The sequence below is a fragment of the Chlorocebus sabaeus genome, chromosome 12 (assembly GCF_047675955.1).
Source record: "Chlorocebus sabaeus isolate Y175 chromosome 12, mChlSab1.0.hap1, whole genome shotgun sequence".
Taxonomy (NCBI): Eukaryota; Metazoa; Chordata; class Mammalia; order Primates; family Cercopithecidae; genus Chlorocebus; species Chlorocebus sabaeus.
Genome location: NC_132915.1, coordinates 36,403,282 through 36,420,280, shown reverse-complemented (window position 1 = coordinate 36,420,280; position 16,999 = coordinate 36,403,282). Strand labels below are relative to the sequence as shown.

At 40.8% G+C, this 16,999-nt stretch overlaps 1 protein-coding gene across 7 annotated transcripts in view; it reads right to left on the bottom strand.

The window, feature by feature from the left end:
- KDM4C (lysine demethylase 4C) overlaps positions 1-16,999 on the bottom strand; it is a 414,378-nt gene that overhangs the window by 26,956 nt on the left and 370,423 nt on the right. The window lies entirely within an intron of this gene.

The window sequence follows — 16,999 nt, the reverse complement described above, 5'->3', positions numbered from 1 at the left end:
GCTTGCAGTAGCCAGACTGTGTTTGGGGCACTGTGTTCCCACACCTGAGAGCAACATCTCGAGTGGGACATTGTCCAAGAAAATTTCATCCTCAGAGTGTCCTGGAGGAAGAGCATTCAGAAACCACTTTTTGGACATCAAATCATTCGTTCCTGCCTCAGGACTGAGAAATGAGGACTGCTTTGTTTGGATTTGAGAAGAGTTAGCAGGCACTTGAGACCTCTCTACAAACATGTTAAGAAACTTAAGTGAAAGAGAGAGTGTGTTGATTCAGTTTTGCTCTAGAGTGCGAGAACTAGGAAGGCTCTTGGATGTTCCGAAGACGCAGCAGTTAGACTTCGCAGAAAGAAGCTCTTGCTTCTTAACAACTGGAGCCAAAATTGAGAGTGAGCTCCTGTCATCTGCAGCATTCCAGAATGGATCTGAAAACTCCTCACCAGAGGCATGGCAGAGGAGATGTCCGGCTGTGGGTGGGAGTTCTCGAGGAGTTGGGGGAAAGATGGAGCACAGCAGAGTAGGGGTAAGAATGAGCAGTTAAGGGATGAGGTGGGAGGGGAGTGCGCCCCCCATCAGCCTGTCTCACCTATGCAGCACCCCTGAACTGAGACACAGTGACTCAGAACTTCTAGCCATTCAATGGCCTGTCCAAGTCTCACTAGAAGTATGGACAAGGCTGAGACTATGGTTTCTAAATTCTCAAGTCCCATTCTAGTGATCCTCCTCCTTCACCAAAGCACAGGGAATATGCAAAACAATGGCAGGAAAAAAATCAAACGCAGACACGTAGTTAGCTTTCTCCCCAGCCACCCTCTGGCCACGCACCTTTTTTTTTTTTTTTTTTTTTTTTTGAGACGGAGTCTCGCTCTGTCACCCAGGCTGGAGTGCAGTGGGCCACGCACCTTTAACTCTATAATGTCAGCTTCCTCTTTGGTCAAAGGAAAGGAGCATCCTTTGAGGATCAACACCCGAGGAGACCTGTTAATGCAGGACCACCTTATTCTCTCGTAGGCCCAGAGGGAGGCTGGTGTAACGCAATCAGCCAGATGACGTGCAAATGGGTGAAGCAAAATGCATAGAAAGGATGAAGGCAACAGGTGTGTGGGTCTCAGCCACTGTGGTGGAAAAAGCTTTCACAAAGCTTCTGTGGTAAAGCTACAACTGCAAAGACATCATGGTGCATAAAAATACGTCAAAGATTGCTCACTCCTGGGCTGAAACCTAAGAGTAGCTTAGCCCCCTTTGTCTCCGTATGATATTCTGATACAAGTGGCATGCCAAGTCTTGTAGTGTGGAGGCTGTGTGTCCACATGAACAGCATTTTCACTCTCCACCTCACCCAAGCTGACTGAACATGTGCTCCCACCACATTCACCACACAGATGATGCTCCACGCCAGGAATCCGGGAAAGGGGAACAAAATGTATATGTGGATGAGTGGATGGTGGGGCCAGGGGCCACATTCGAATGCTTACAATCAGAGACGACTAGAGAATACTACGGCTGTTCTCCCCTGTGAGAATGGGAAGAGACCTGAGAGATCCCCTAGGCCAATGTCCCCAGTTGAAAGGGAAGGGCTGAACAATGAAATGACTTGCACAGTCACAAGTCACCAAGAGCTGGCTATAATTTAATCTTGCATTTCACAGCCCAGCAGTGCAAGGTTTTGAGCAAATGAGTAACACTTGGGGAGAATTTTAACTAGAGGATTAAAAAGCAGAGCCAGGTGACGACTAACCAAAGAATTTGTAAGAATATGATTTGTCAAAAAATGTCAGCTCATGGTATTCAGAAGCCGAGGCGTGGCCGGGCACAGCAGCTCATGCCTGTAATCTCTCTCACCTTGGCCTCCCAAGGTTTGAGTTTGGGAGGCCGAGGTGAGCGTACTGCTTGAGCCCAATAGTTTGAGACCAGCCTGGGCAACACAGCAAGACCTAGTCTCTTAAAAAAAAAGAGGAGTAATGAGTATACATGCACAAATGCAGTAATCCAGGATATCCTCAGAACTGGAAATGTGTTCCCGAGCACAGTAAAAAAATGTGAGCAACGCCATTCTAGAAATACTTTTCACATAAGCTACAGCTTCTATCTCTGTGAGTTTAACATGTCCTTCCTTTTAGATTAAATGCAAATGCATAAAGTTAACCAATCATGCTCATAACACACTGTCTTATGAAGACAGGGACATGTATAATTACTACCAGCATTTCAACAGGGACTACTGTGTCACAAATGACAGATAGCTAAGATGGTTGAGGAGTGGATAATGAATCAATCTATTTAGTCAACATTATTATGCTTCAAGGGAAGTCAGAAACTCCCCAAATGATTCTTGTGTTGTGGAAAGCCTGTCAAATCAAAATATTCTTAATGTGAAATTAAGAAGAATTTTGCTGTTTGTAGATATCCAGGCAAGGAGAATGAAAATGATATGTAGATAACACACCATTGTTAGATTTATTATCCAAACAAGAGCTTTTAATCCACCAAGGCTTAAAAACACATAAAAGGAGGGTGGTAAATTTCACTTTACTGATGCACTCACTGTGGAATGCCTGGTTCAGAATCACATCAAGGATTATGTCATGCCCTTTTTCTGATAGTTAATGAACCTTTGAAGTAAGAGCTTTTCTATTCTTTTCACACCAGATATTAGTCTTTATTTGAAGGCTGATTCTTGCTAACACCCAATTTGCTTAATGAACATTGAATAGTTGGTCAATAATATTTCAATTGTGATATGATCTTTTTCCAATCTACTAAAAAGGTTAGTTAGCATCCTCAGCTACTTTCCTTGAAACAGACACCCACTGATGTAGATTTGCATATAGAGGCAACTGGAAACCAAAACACGCCAAAATGTGGGGGCTCCCAGGGTAAGTGGGCACCTGAAAGTGGGGTCAGTATAAGCGATGCTGGAGCTGGAACAGCTGAGACTGGCTTTTATAGATTAAGCTGGGAGGGGAGGGAGTAGGACTTCAGTGATAAAACAAGTAGGTAAGGAGGTAGAGGAAGATAAAGGATAAAAGGAGATGGGCCTGCTTGCAAACCTTAAACACCATCCAATTAATAGTAACTATGACATTAACAGTACACAGGATATAATCCCTTGCTTTTAGCATGTTAATATGATGCCAGGTGCAATCAAATTAATATCTACATTGTGTACACACACACACACACACACACACACACACACAGAGCCTGTATGAGCATTTTAAAAATCCTGGGAGGATATATGAGAAGCAGGTGAGATGGCGATTTCCAGATGTTGGGAGACACAGGAATGTACTTTTCATCTTAAATCTTTCTGTATTTCTTGGACTTTAGCCAGCCATGGGTATGTTATGCAAAACATTGTACATCTATAATTATTAAATATTAGTTGCTAATTATTTTTATTACCACTAACCACACACATTTTATCTACCAGTTAGTCATCAATTCTTTCCCTTTAAAAAGGTAAATGAATCTCAAAAATGAGAGATGTTCAAGACTCTGTAAGTCATGTAGTCCATCTCCTTCAGAAAATGATGGCTCTTCTCAGAGCAACAGAGCAGATGCATCGGCCTCTACACTGGTTCGTGATGAGGAGACCAGGGGAGGGGAGGCAAAGCCACTGAACAGAAAGGGAAACTAGGCTGGGTGTGGTGGCTCACACCTGTAATCCCATCATTTTGGGAGGCCAAAGTGGGAGGATTGCTTCAGGAGTTCCAGAACAGCTTGGATAGCAAAAGACTCCATCTCTATGAAAATTTTAAAAAGGAAACAGGGGGATTAAAAGTGTAGAGCACACAAAGCTACATGCACAGAATAAAGGGTTGAAAACAAAATCACAAAAATGAGTGCTGAAGAGAGCTAAGGATTAAGAGATGTTACAATCAGCTATATAGTGAGGCCAAGTCTACATATGTGTGGTTATATGCTCTATTTATTTATTTATTTTTAAAACAGCCAAATTCAAGAGCAATAAATGCTCAATTTAAATGTTTGTGTGTCAAGATGGAAGCCCCATAAAGGGTAAATATAACTCATTAGTTTTGGTGGTCATATTTTCATACTGACGAATTACTTGAGCAAAATGACTATTTCATCAAATGGGTGAGAGTTAGATAATGGGGTTTACGTGTGTGTAAATTCTTTTCAATATAGCCAAAATTTTCTTTTCACTATAGCCAATTCTTTTTCACTATAGCCAAAAAAACCCACTTCATAACAAATCTCTTTGACTTCTGCTCAAGATAGTCCAACAGGGCTTCCTCCTGCTTTTAGAATAAAACCCCAACCCTGTAAGATGGCCCTCAAGGCCCCACCCAGTCTGGCCCTTTCTTTCTCCTCCAGGCTCATGATTCACCTCCTCCAGCAGCCGCACTTGCCTTCCCTCTGCCCTGTGTTTAGTGAACTCACCTTACAGATCTTCACTCAGGTCGCACTGATCACCCATCTAGATAAGATGCTTATTTCTAGTTACATGCTCTTACTGGATCATATTCCTGTCATCCCAGGACTTCTCTCAATTTGAAGCACATCTTTCATATGTGCTGTCATATGTCACTCTCTCCCACTAGATTGTAAATTCCATGAGATCAAAAATCATTCCAATTTTACTTCTATCATTTTCCCAGAACCCAGCATGATGTGTGGCATGCAGTAGGTGCTCACTATAAAAAAAACTTGGGGGCATAAGGCTACCATCATGGAAGGATAAGGTATTTCTTGACTAGAGAATCCATGTATGACCATATGCAGGTACCCAGATGTGGCTTATCAAGGCCAGCCCTGCAGGAATTCCCCATCTACTAAAAGAAGGGCCTTCATGGGGAGCATTAGCCTTCCCCATCTTTATGAGCTCCCAACTCTAAGAAGAAAGAGGACTTGAGCACCACACATACTATTTCCTCATCCTCATTAGATTTCTCCTGGAGGGAACCTACTCTTAGATACTGGTTAGATTTCTGCCCTTCTAACTTCATGCAAAACAAAAATCAAAAACAAAAACAAAAAAACCCAACAACAAAACAGCAAAACAAACATAAAGCCCTGTAGAAACATAACTAGCTGTTACAGTACATAGCTAGTCAGGTATGAGCAGGGCAAGAGAGGGCTCCTCAGCCCCTGCCACATACCCCAGGAGTGTAGGGTGATCATCAGGTGATGGTCAGGTTGTTAACTCTCTCTCTAAACTAATAGTTGGTCACAGCTGGCACCAGGGAACGGCAGTCTCCTAATACATGGGAAACACCCGAAACTGGTGAGCAGCAGCTTCTGGAGAAGATCTCAGGAGTGGGGAGAAGGACTGCAATGCCCCAGAAATATGTCAGCGTTTAAGATCCCAAGTCAAGAGGTCAAGCCGCACACGTGGTCTCTCAAGTCGCCTGCTTGGCCCTCTTCCAAGTGTCCTTTCCTTCCTTTCATTACTGCTCTAAAGCTTTTTAATGAACTTTAGCTCCTGCTCTAAAACTTGCCTCAGTCTCTCCTTCTGCCTTATGCCCCTGAGTCAAATTATTTCTTCCGAGGCAGCAAGATTTGAGGTTGCTGAAGACTCATACAGACAACTACCACTGCTTACATAATGATATGAGATAAAGTTCCAGCATAAATAATGTAGAAAAAAGGTTTCATTAGTATTGAAATACATTTAAAAACGGTAAGGAAAATATTAAATTCATATGTAATACATAAATTATTTCATAATTCATGTAGGGAACAAAATAGGAAAAGTTATAGGGTCTAGTGTGGCCATTTGCAGCCTGGTCTAAGGTTATTGTGGGATGAGACAGTCTTCAAAATACACATATATCATTTTAGAGTCTCAATATCAATGGCACTCACATCCACATTCTTTCAATAGTTCTCTTATAGTCTATTTCAACATGACTTCAGGAGTTGGCTGCTTAGAACATAAGGACTAAAGCCTGGCTTGTTTTGTGCCAGTCACTTTCTTTTATGGTCAAAGAAGCTGCTTTAGATGATTAAATATTATGTGTTACTCAGGGGAAAAGAACAGTAATATAACACATAAAGCAATCATTGGGTCAGATTATTTATTTATTTATTTATTTTTGTTTTGTTTTAAGACAGGGTCTGGTTCCTTCACCCAGGCTGGAGTGCAGTGACACAATCTCAGCTCATTGCAACCTCCACCTCCCAGGCTCAAGTGTTCCTCCCACCTCAGCCTCCTGAGTACCTGGGACTAAAGATGCATGCCACCATGCCTGGCTGATTCCTGAAATTTTTTTGCAGAGATGGGTTTTTGCCATGTTGCCCAGGCTGGTATCAAACTCTGGAGCTCAAGCCACCTGCCTGCCTTGAACTCCCAAGGTGCTGGGATGGCGGGTGTCAGCCACTGCACCTGGCCTAGAGTATTAATTAAAGGCTAGAAAGAGTAAATATCTAGCATGTTTTAAAAACATAACCTACAAATATAACTATGCTACTGGAAGTATGCATAATTTAACTCCTCCCTCCCTTTTTGCTGAGTTGTTAGGCATAAATCTACAAACGACATCTTTTATTTTGTTAGAGACAGGGTTTGGCTCTGTCACCCAGGCAGGAATGCAGTGGTGTGATCATAGCTCACTGTAACCTCAAACCTCCTGGGCTTAAGGCTTCCTCCTGCCTCAGCCTCCCAAAGAGCTAGGACTACAGGTGCATGTCATCACGCCTGGTTAAATTTTTTTTAACTTTTTTTTTGTAAAGAGGAGGTCTTTCTATGTTGCCCAGGCTGGTCTCAAACTCCTGGACTCAAATAATCCTCCTGCTTTGGTGCCCCAAAGTGCTGGGATTTCAGGTGTGAGCCAAAAGAGATCTTTTTCAGGCACAGATCACACCAGCTTTAATTACTCGTGGAAAAGTCTACTTTGATCTGAAAACCATGCATGTAACATTATTCAACATATTGTACTATTATAACCTTTAGAAGAAATTAAACATTGTACAAATACAAAGTTCTATAATGGTATTGGATAAAACATCTAAGGCACAGAAGACTTTCAAATATATCCTCCATTTTATAAAGGGCAAAAAATTAGATGATACAGGGAAACTGATTAGTAGAAACACACACAACCAACAAGCATTATTGCAGGCGACAGCTTCCAAGTTTCTCACTCACTTCTTAGCATAGAACACTCTCTGTGGGAAAGATTAGAAACTGAAGGACAAAAATACACTCACTCCATTCTCTCTCTACCTTTTCTTCTATCATTCCTTTTCTCTGTTTGCCCACATATTCTGACCTCAAAATAATAATTTATTTAATAATGCAAAAGGCAAGATTTATTACTGGTTCTTTCTCACCTACGAAAATTAACTTCTTTTAAATAAAGTACAAAAAGGAAATAATAAAATAAAAGCAATGTTGCCCATCAATAAGTAGATAGCATTGACTTCTTCTGGATATATCTATCAAATAAGAATCTAAGTTCCCTCTATTGCTAAAATAATTTAAATCCCATGGTGGAAAAGGAACATAAACTCTTCATTGATTTATGGGCCTCATATCTTCTGGGATGTGTCGCCAATTTATGTGCTATATCCTGGGGTGTTAGCACCTGGGGTTGGATAGAGGTGAAAGATAATGGCTTGTAAACAGGCAGCTCCCTGTTGACTACTCGCCTCAGGAAGCTCTTGCCATTCGCTATATATTTCAGAAATTGTATGCAGAAAGCTATGCTTACAAATGCACTACAGGAAAGGTCAGCTCTGGAAAATTTCAGACATTTCTGAAACGTGCATGTAGCAACCTGATTATACCACACACAGTCATGGTATCTAGATTTGAGATAAAAATAAAATTAGAGCAAGAAACGATTTAAAAGTGTAAAATTTTGCATCATAGGCAGCTAATATACCATTTTAAGAGTAATCGAAGGGTCAATAATGAATGGTGACAATCTGATATTCTGGTGTGAAGTGATAATGACATCTGACCATGTTAGTTATTAGAAGGAACAAGGGATTTTCATAATGTTTATATTTTGTATTAAATGTTAAGTTGATTCAGCCCTACCCTAACATTTAGAGATGATGTCACAGACATTCATAATTTGGTGCTGAATATTCACGGATGGGCCTGCCAAGACCACTGGCGACATTTCCCAACAGTCCTGCTCTCAGGTTGGCACAGGGACCAGCAGGTGCGCCAATGCCCTGACTCCCTCAGCCCTCTCTCATGACAGACTTCTCACTCTCATGGCAGTGAAATGGCAGGTCACGATCGATTTCACCTGAACCAGTGGTTTCAGAGTTTTTCAGGGCCAGAGATCTCCTTGTTTAAAGAAAGTTCACACACACACACACACACACACACACACACACATACATATATATATATATATGGGGGGGTTCTGATTTATTTAAAAAATAAATAAATCTCACAAGAAAACTAAAACACTGAAGGCTTGAGTTTTCCCTGGAGCTGCTTGCTAGAGCACAGCGCTGCTCTGAGGAAAAAATATTCTTTACCTAGAAAGGACATGAAATTTCATGAACTCAAATTTTAAAATGCATGATCCATTAAGAAAAAGTTGACAAACTGGGCTTCATCAAAATGTATAACTTTTGCTCTTCATACACTATTAAGAAAGTGACAAAACAAGACACGTAGGAGAAAGTGTTTGTAAATCAAAGATCTGATAAAGGATATGTACAGACTATTTAAAAAATTCCCACAACTCAATATAAGAAAACTCAATTAATAAAATGTAAAATATATTACTGGTTTGAATAGGCTTTTCACCATAGAAGACAGATGAATGGCTAACAAGCACTTGAAAAGATGCTCAAATCATTAGTCAATAGGGAAATATAAATTACAATAGCGTGAAATAACACTATATATCCACTACAATGGTCATTTTCCAAAAGACTGACAATACAGGTGTTGGTGAGGATGTGAAGAAACTATAACCTCAAATGTTGCTAGTGGGAAGATAAAATGGCACAGCCACTTTGGAAAACAGTTTGGCAGTTTCCTATAAAGTTGAACACACACTTACGATATATCTCAGTAATCTCACTCCTAGGTCTTTACCCAAGAGAAATGAAAACACATGTCCATACAAAGCCTTGAAAGCAAATTTCACAGCAGAATTATTTATAATAGCACCAAACAGGAAATAATCCAAATGTCCATCAAGTGGCGAATGGATAAACAAAATGTGTTACATTCATACTATAAAATGGGACATTATGCAGACGGGGAGTAAACACTGCAAAGCATCTGAAAAAGGACTTGTATCGAGAATACATAAAAAACTCTTTTAAGTCAGTAACCCAGCTGACATCTCTCTTCCTCAGTGTGACTTACTTAAACACTCTGACCCATCACAATTGCTTCTTTCCCCGAATTTACTGTCAATAACTTTCACTGGGTTTTTTTCTTGTAAAATATTTCAGATCAGCTCCTGGTGGGGGTGAGGGAGTGTAAGTGCATTAGTGTGCAGCAACATAATACATCAGTGGGCTGGGATGGGATGTGACTTCCCAAAGCTGAGATGGGCTCACTGATAAGAGGTGTCTGCCACTGTCTTGGCCACTTGACCCAAAACTCCAGAGCACCTCAAAATCTAGTCACCAATGCAGATCCAAACTTGCTTCCCAAGATCCCATAGCTGAAAAAGTTTCTGGGAATGGCTTTTTTCTTAGTCTTTCAAACTTTCTTGGGTATTGTGTGTTGCCTCCAAAACACCCACGTCACTCCTCCTACACCTGTGTTTACACATCTCTGAATCCCCCATGATGCCTAATACAGTGTTCAACACACAGCTCAGAACGGACAACATCACTGGACACTCCCAAACACGGAGTGGATTTGGTTCATGGTGCCTACTGCCCATGGGTTTAAGCAGGCTCACCCATGAATATTCAGCACTGAGAAAAGATGATGAAGTCCTGGAAATTAATAACACTGCCCTCAAGTTCAGGTAGTTATTTTGATTCTGTTAGGCTGAAGATGAAATCGTATACCTGAGTCTCTCCTGGAAAGAAAAAAGTGGGAAGTAAGTGCCAGGAACCTTGAGATAATTACCAAAAGAGAAAATAAGAGAAATACCCTCAAGTGAATGAAGTATATATATGAAGAAAAACATAACTGACAGTCTGTCTTTGTGGCAACTAGTGAATCTCCTGCATAGGACATCAGGGAAATGACATACTTTCTCCACAGGATCCCCAGTGATGAGTGGAAACTGTCGCTATGATGCCTACAGAATAGTGGTCAATGAGATACACACAATTCGCAAAAAAAAAAGAACAAGATGTAACGGCAACTGGAGTAAAGGCTTCAACATTTCATTCCTATGTCCAAGGCTTTAATGTGAAAAGTCATATGAGTTACACAAAAGGAAATAAAATTCCAGGACGTGGAAAGTACCCACCTCCATGGACTTAAGAGACAGTTCGTGAAACTTGTAAGACTAGTCAGGACCCCAGTGAAAGGTGTAAGGTTTACAGAGTTGATGAATCAAATAAAACCTGACCTTAATTAGGAGCCCCTGCCCAATAACTGCAGGTTTATTCTTCAAAGCCATAACCAGATTCTATGCCTCTAACATGGCCTTGAGATTCTATTATTATTTTTTCTTAGTAGACTCCTAGCCAATATGGTAATATTGTTCCCCTTGATTGGGCAAAGTCTTGTGTACTTATCTATCAATCTTATGCAAATTGTGTTATAAAGGTGCAACTGTGTTTTGTAAAATATTGTGCTGGTTTACATACTGTTTTTGAAGATGTCTGAAATAGGAGAATCCAAACTAACTAATGTCTGATTTATTAAAGTTATGGGCATTAAATGCCTAGAAAAATTGTGACATTTGTGAGAAACGTATATAATAAATTTATAATCATAGTTAAAATGTCCAAGGAAATTTGGTTACATAAACATAAAATGGTTAGGATTTGATTTATGCATTATAGGAACATTAATCAAGGAACAAATAAGTTTGTTCTTATTTTTTATGCAAATATTAGATTTATAAATAAAATTTGTCAGATAAATTTAAACATTTAGAAAACTAAATTTAGACACTCTTTGACATGTGTAAAAGGTTTCCCATGGAAGTAAAAATTAACTGGAATTTGGTGAAGCTTTTCATCTCATGTATTCCCAACTCTACAATCAAGAGAGAAAAGCAAGAGAACCCTGAAGAGTGAAAGGCCATGCCTGCAGACCTCTAAACCAAAGAAAGTTTCCAAAGCCTTCTCTGGCAAATGTCCACTGATTCCAAAAGAACCAGAACTGCCTGGCAGGGAACAGGAGAGGGAAGAGGAGAAGGGCATCCCTCTAGAGCACACGTAACACAAACGGTCTGGGATGGGACAGGGCTTCCAAAGCTGAGGTGAGCTCACTGACAAGGGGTGTCTGCCAATGCCATATATGCATGGCTACCTGACCTGAAAACCTAGGACACCTCAAAATCTAGGAGTTTATTTGCTCCTTTCAAACTAGTAGCGGAAAAAAACTGGGGCTGGAAAGTTTAAGCAAACTGCCTTTATGTGAGAAAAAAAAAATTGGCTGCAAGAACCTCAGTTTGCATCGTACAGCCCTCAAAACTAAAGCCCATGACTACCCACCCCCAGAATCTTGTATTGTTTTCATGCTTCTTTCACATTTCAACCAAAGCTGAAAACGGAGCCAGGCCTCATGGAAATTTCAGTGATGGACTCCTGCTATCAAATTTTTAAACGGTCCTGTTTCTCTTCTCACACCCAGAGGTGAATGGTAAGTGAGAACTCAAGTGTCTACTGTACCATTCTCCTCCCTCAAAGTGAGCTCAAAGTTCAGAGGAAAGGAAACAGTCATCACTCCACTGTCAACAAGGGCATGCTAGAGGATCCCAGGTTTTGGCAGAGGCTAACAGAGGCCCTGGAATCTTTATGTTCGTTGAGTATTTTCAGGTGGGCAACTTTCATTTCCATCAAAATAGTGGAAGGCAAAAAAATTCGTCAGAAGTGTGTCCCAATTTCACAGACTGACAGATGGAGGTGTGTAGTAATACATCTTTTATTACTTCCCTTGACAGCTACAGACTGCATGTGGAGTTTAACTGGGCTGATACATACATTTTGCAGGTGCATTGTTGAGAGAGAATTTTTTGGACATTTTTTCTGGCTAGCACAGAAATAAAGTACCTAGGTAGGGAAAGACATTTCCTGGTAGTTAAAGAGTGTTTCTCCTTACTACTCCAAGTGCTCTTTCCAGTCACATAACCCTAACATAAGCATTTTTAACACCTGCCAAATTTATTCTCAAAAATGGGATAGGCCAGCCTGCATTAAAGGGTTCTCATCTGTTGGGTTTATGAAATGATTTGTAATCATCAACTCTATAAATATGGGTATGTAACTTTCTTTACTAAAGCATCAGGCTCCACAAGGGACTATATTTGTGTCATACATAGATAAATAGCTTGGGATGATTAAACTTGATATCCTAAATTTGATTTTCATAGGAAACTGAAATTGCACTGTACCCTTAGAGCAATTCTAGTTAACAAGAACCTGAGGCTTAGAGAAACTGCTTCTTCAGTAGTCAGTAACATCGGGGTCACACTATATTTGATGAATAATTTGATGAATAATTCTTCCCAGTGGCACTCACACCTGATATGCACATTGTGTGGATTAGAGAGTTTTTGGACACACAGAAGAAAAACATCACTTTCTACCGCCAGTTGCTCATGCTACAGGTATATCACCTAATGAAAACAAGATTTCTCTGAGGAATGTGAAATGTAGTTAGTGTTTTCACCATATAATTATTCTGCCATGATCTTCAAGATACTGAGACAGAAACAAACCTGATTACATTGTTTTTTATGTCCTGACGTAACTTTCCATTACGGTACTGAGCAGAGTCCCCATCTCCCAGACAACAGTTCTGATGCAGATGAATTATCAAAAGTGGAAGTGGGATGATCTTAGCAATTAAGCCCCATGGCTTAAATAATGGTGTGTGGGGCTGGGCACCATGACTCACACCTGTAATCCCAGCACTTTGGGAGGCTGAGGCAGAAGGATAAGTTGAGCCCGCCTGGGCAACATGGTGAGACCCCATCTCTACAAAAATAAAAATAAAAACATTAGCTGCATATGGTGGTACATGCCTGTAGTCCCAGCTACTTGGGAGGCTAAGGCAGGAGGATCATTTGAGCCCAGGAGGCCAAGGGTGCAGTGAGCCATGATCAGCCATCAAGACCCCATCTCAAAAATAAATGAATACATGTGTATGGTATAAACATAATTATATCATATAAGGAATAAAGCATATATGAAACTATACTTAATTATACATATACATTTTATCTTAAAATATAACATCAAACTTCTATATCTGAAATTGAAGTCTAGCTGGCATACTATAAAGGCATTTAGTTATGTAGCTTTCATTAATTTCAGTGAGAAACAGGCTCCCAATCTTTATTAATACTTGAAATTTTAAAAACTTACTATCCATCTATCTATCTATCTATCTATCTATCTATCTATCTATCTATCTATGTATCTGAGAAGGGGTCTCACTATGTCACTCAGGTTGGAGTGCAGTGGCGTGATCATAGCTTACTGCAGCCTCAAACTCCTGCACTCAAGAGATCCTCCCGCTGCAGCCTCCCAAATAGCTGGGACTAAAGGCATGTGCCACCATGCCTAACAATTTTTTAATTATTTTTTTGTAGAAACAGAGTTTCACCATGTTGCCCAGGCTTTAAAGCTTACCTTTTAAACCCATGGCTTTGCATTTCAGATACCTGGATGATGACCAGGACAAACTGTTGCAAAGAGAGTGGACCTATAGGGACCTACACACTGACTGACCCACATGGCTGCTCGAAAGGAAAGGAAAATGCATTCTGCCACAGAGTCCCAGCTTCTGTCTCCACAAGCTAAAGAGTCTTCTACAATCCACAAACCTAGCATCCCAGGACAATATATTTATGCTGGCTAATTTTATGTCAGCTTGACTGGGACACAGAGTGGTCAGATATCTAATCCAACTTTACCCTGGGTGTTTCTACATGAGTTTAACATTTAAAATGATAGACCTAGTAAGGCAGGCTGCCCTCTCTAATGTGCATGGGCCTCATGCAATCAGTTTGAATGCATGAATAGAACGAAAAAACTGGCCCTTCCCCAAGGGAGAGGGAATTCTTCTTGCTTGACTGCTTTCAAGCTTGAGCAGCAATCTTTCTCCTGCCTTTGGACTCCAATTCAACATCAGCTCTTCCTGAGTCTTGGGTCTGCTGATTACAGATCTTGGGACCTCTCAGCCTCCATAATCACAGAGCCAATTCCTTATCATCTCTTTCTATAAGTGTATCTCCTATTGGTTCTGGTTCTCTGGAGAACCCTGCCTAATACAATATTATAAGTGGAAAAAAAACTTCCCCTATAGAGTCAGCAAGAGGGAGCTGAGGAAGCCTCATTCATCGCCAAGGTAAGAGAGGGAAGAGGCCACAGCAGCTAACAATGGTGACACTGTTAGAAAGTATATGGAACTTGAAATACAGTCCAATTGAATTATTCCTACTAGGAGCCTGGAACGAGGAACCAAGAAGGCAAGAGATTAGTATATGGCGGTGGAGAGCATAGGAGGAGGAAAGGTCAGACAAAATAGAGAAGACCTGCTCAAAGATGAATTTGGTTTTCGTTTTGTTTTGTTTTGTTTTTTTCTGAAGAAGTTATTAGGCCAGTGGCAGTGGCTCACACCTGTAATCCCAGCACTTTGGGATGCCGAGGCAGGAGGATCGCTTGAGCCCAAGAGTTTGAGACCAGCCTGGGCAACACAGTTCGACATCACCTCTACAAAAAATTAAAAAAAAAAAAAAAAAAAAAAAAAATAGCCAGGCATGGTGGCACATGACCGTGGTTCCAGTTACTCAAGAGGCTGAGGCGGGAGGATCACTGGCGCCCAGGAGCTCAAGGCTGCAATGAGCTGTGATCATACCACTGCACTCCAGCCTAGGTGACAAAATGAGGCCCTGTCACAAAAAAGAAAAAAAAAAAAAAGACATTACTATTCACCCACATTTAGATAGACGCGTTCTTTCCAATCTATGTGAATTCATGCCACTCCATGCTAACTGCCACCCTCCAGGGCAACAGTTGTGACCACATGGGCAACTGCTGCTAAGTCTCAAATCCTTATCAAAAATGCTAAGTGACAGCTAACCAAGGTGTAAAGAGTTTTGCTTTTCCATTCTCGTTGATTTAAATGGCATGCGCTCCAGAAAACTCTTCTATGGGTTAGCTTCTGTGTTATTCTCACAACACTCAAGTGTACTTAAAATCCTATTTGTTCTGGTTCACAGAGGGAGGAAATGGAGGGTGTCAAAGGAAATACTTGCAGGATTTCAAACATTACAGGATCACAGACATTCTTTTCCAATGTAAAGACATTCCAGGAAAGCCTCAAACTGGTGTAGTGTGTATAGGCTTGTGATGTAAAAGAGAATCTAGGGTTCATTAATTCCTATCATGGCTAAAGACCTCACTGGTTTTACCTGTTTAACTGTGCTCAGGTTTTGAAATTAGTGCTCAGAAGTCTTTCATCCCACTGCCACAGTGCTCCTCACCAAAAGGTCTTCTGTCCTTTGCCAGCTCAGTATTCACAGTCTTCACAAAAGAAGGCTAATTCTGAAATAATTATGTAGCCTGCACAGGGCTGGTGAAAGTCCAGGGGCCTCATTCTACCAATGGCTTTTCAAGCCTTTCTTGCTCCCACACACCCCTTCTCCTACTGCTTTAAATGTCCTTTCTTCCCCAGGATTAAGAGTGGAATTTCTAGAGACGGAATACACGTAATCAAATAGTGTTTCTGAAACTTCTTAGTTATGTGTGACCTTGGGACAATTATTCAACATGTTGTGCCTCAGTTTCCTCAACAGCAAAATGTGAAAAAATTATAATCCCTAGTGTGTAGGGTTACGAGGATGAACTGAGTTCATGGGTCTAGTTCTTGGAGCAGTGCCTGGAACATGGTAAATGTCAGTAAGTGTTACTCATTCTTCCAGCCCCAACAGGTGGTAGATTGCTTGTAGTTCAAGTATAGAACCACACAGGTTCTAGACACGGGTCCATGGTGGAGAAAGCATCCATTTACCAGCCTACCTCCCACCAAGACTGTGCAAGGATTACATCTTCTCTCTATGTTTCCCAGCACCTAGTGTGATAAGTATGTGACACATAGCAAGTATTCAGTGAATGTAGATTGAGTGCTTGAAGGGACGACTAATTCTAATTCTAATTCTAATTCTAACAAGGAGAGTATGTCACCTAAGGGATGCTGTTTATGAATAACAATGGCAATGCAGTAAAGGTAAGCTCCAGCTAGAACCCTGGTAAGAAACACAATTCACTCTTCTGGGATTTTTAAATAATTTACATTCATTTGCTTTAAAATCTTTCAAATAAGGTCACTTTTGTTTATACACTTGTCATTCTTACCAGCATAGAGAGAGGTAAGTATAACAAAACTAACTGAAGCAATGTTTCTTCAACTCCTGGAGACCAAAATCCTAGAAACTGTCTTCAGCAATCTCAAAAGGTTACATTTAATTTTCAACTGCACATAATATACAATTATGACTATTAAAGAGTCGCTGAAAATATCTTTCCACGTACAAACAAAAGCAAAGCATCAACAGAGAACCAGGACAAGGCAGAAGTGACGACTACATTATGAAGGGTCAGCTCCCCAAACTCACACACACCCCAAGAGGAGAAGGGATAACAGGATCAGCACCAGACTCACTCACTCTCCTCTCAGTCACAGTGAGACTTTTGATTTCAGTGTCAAAAAAAACCCTCTGTGGAAAGTGCTCTTCTTGTGAAAACATCTGCTAAAAAGCAAGCCTGAAACAAAGTCAGTCATTACCCTGGCACACGTTCACTAGTTCCTCAGAATGAGCCCCCTCAAGGTGTTTGGTGGGGGACAGAGGAAGGAGGAGATGGAGACAGACCAACAAGACAGCCAGACACACACACGCACATACACACACAC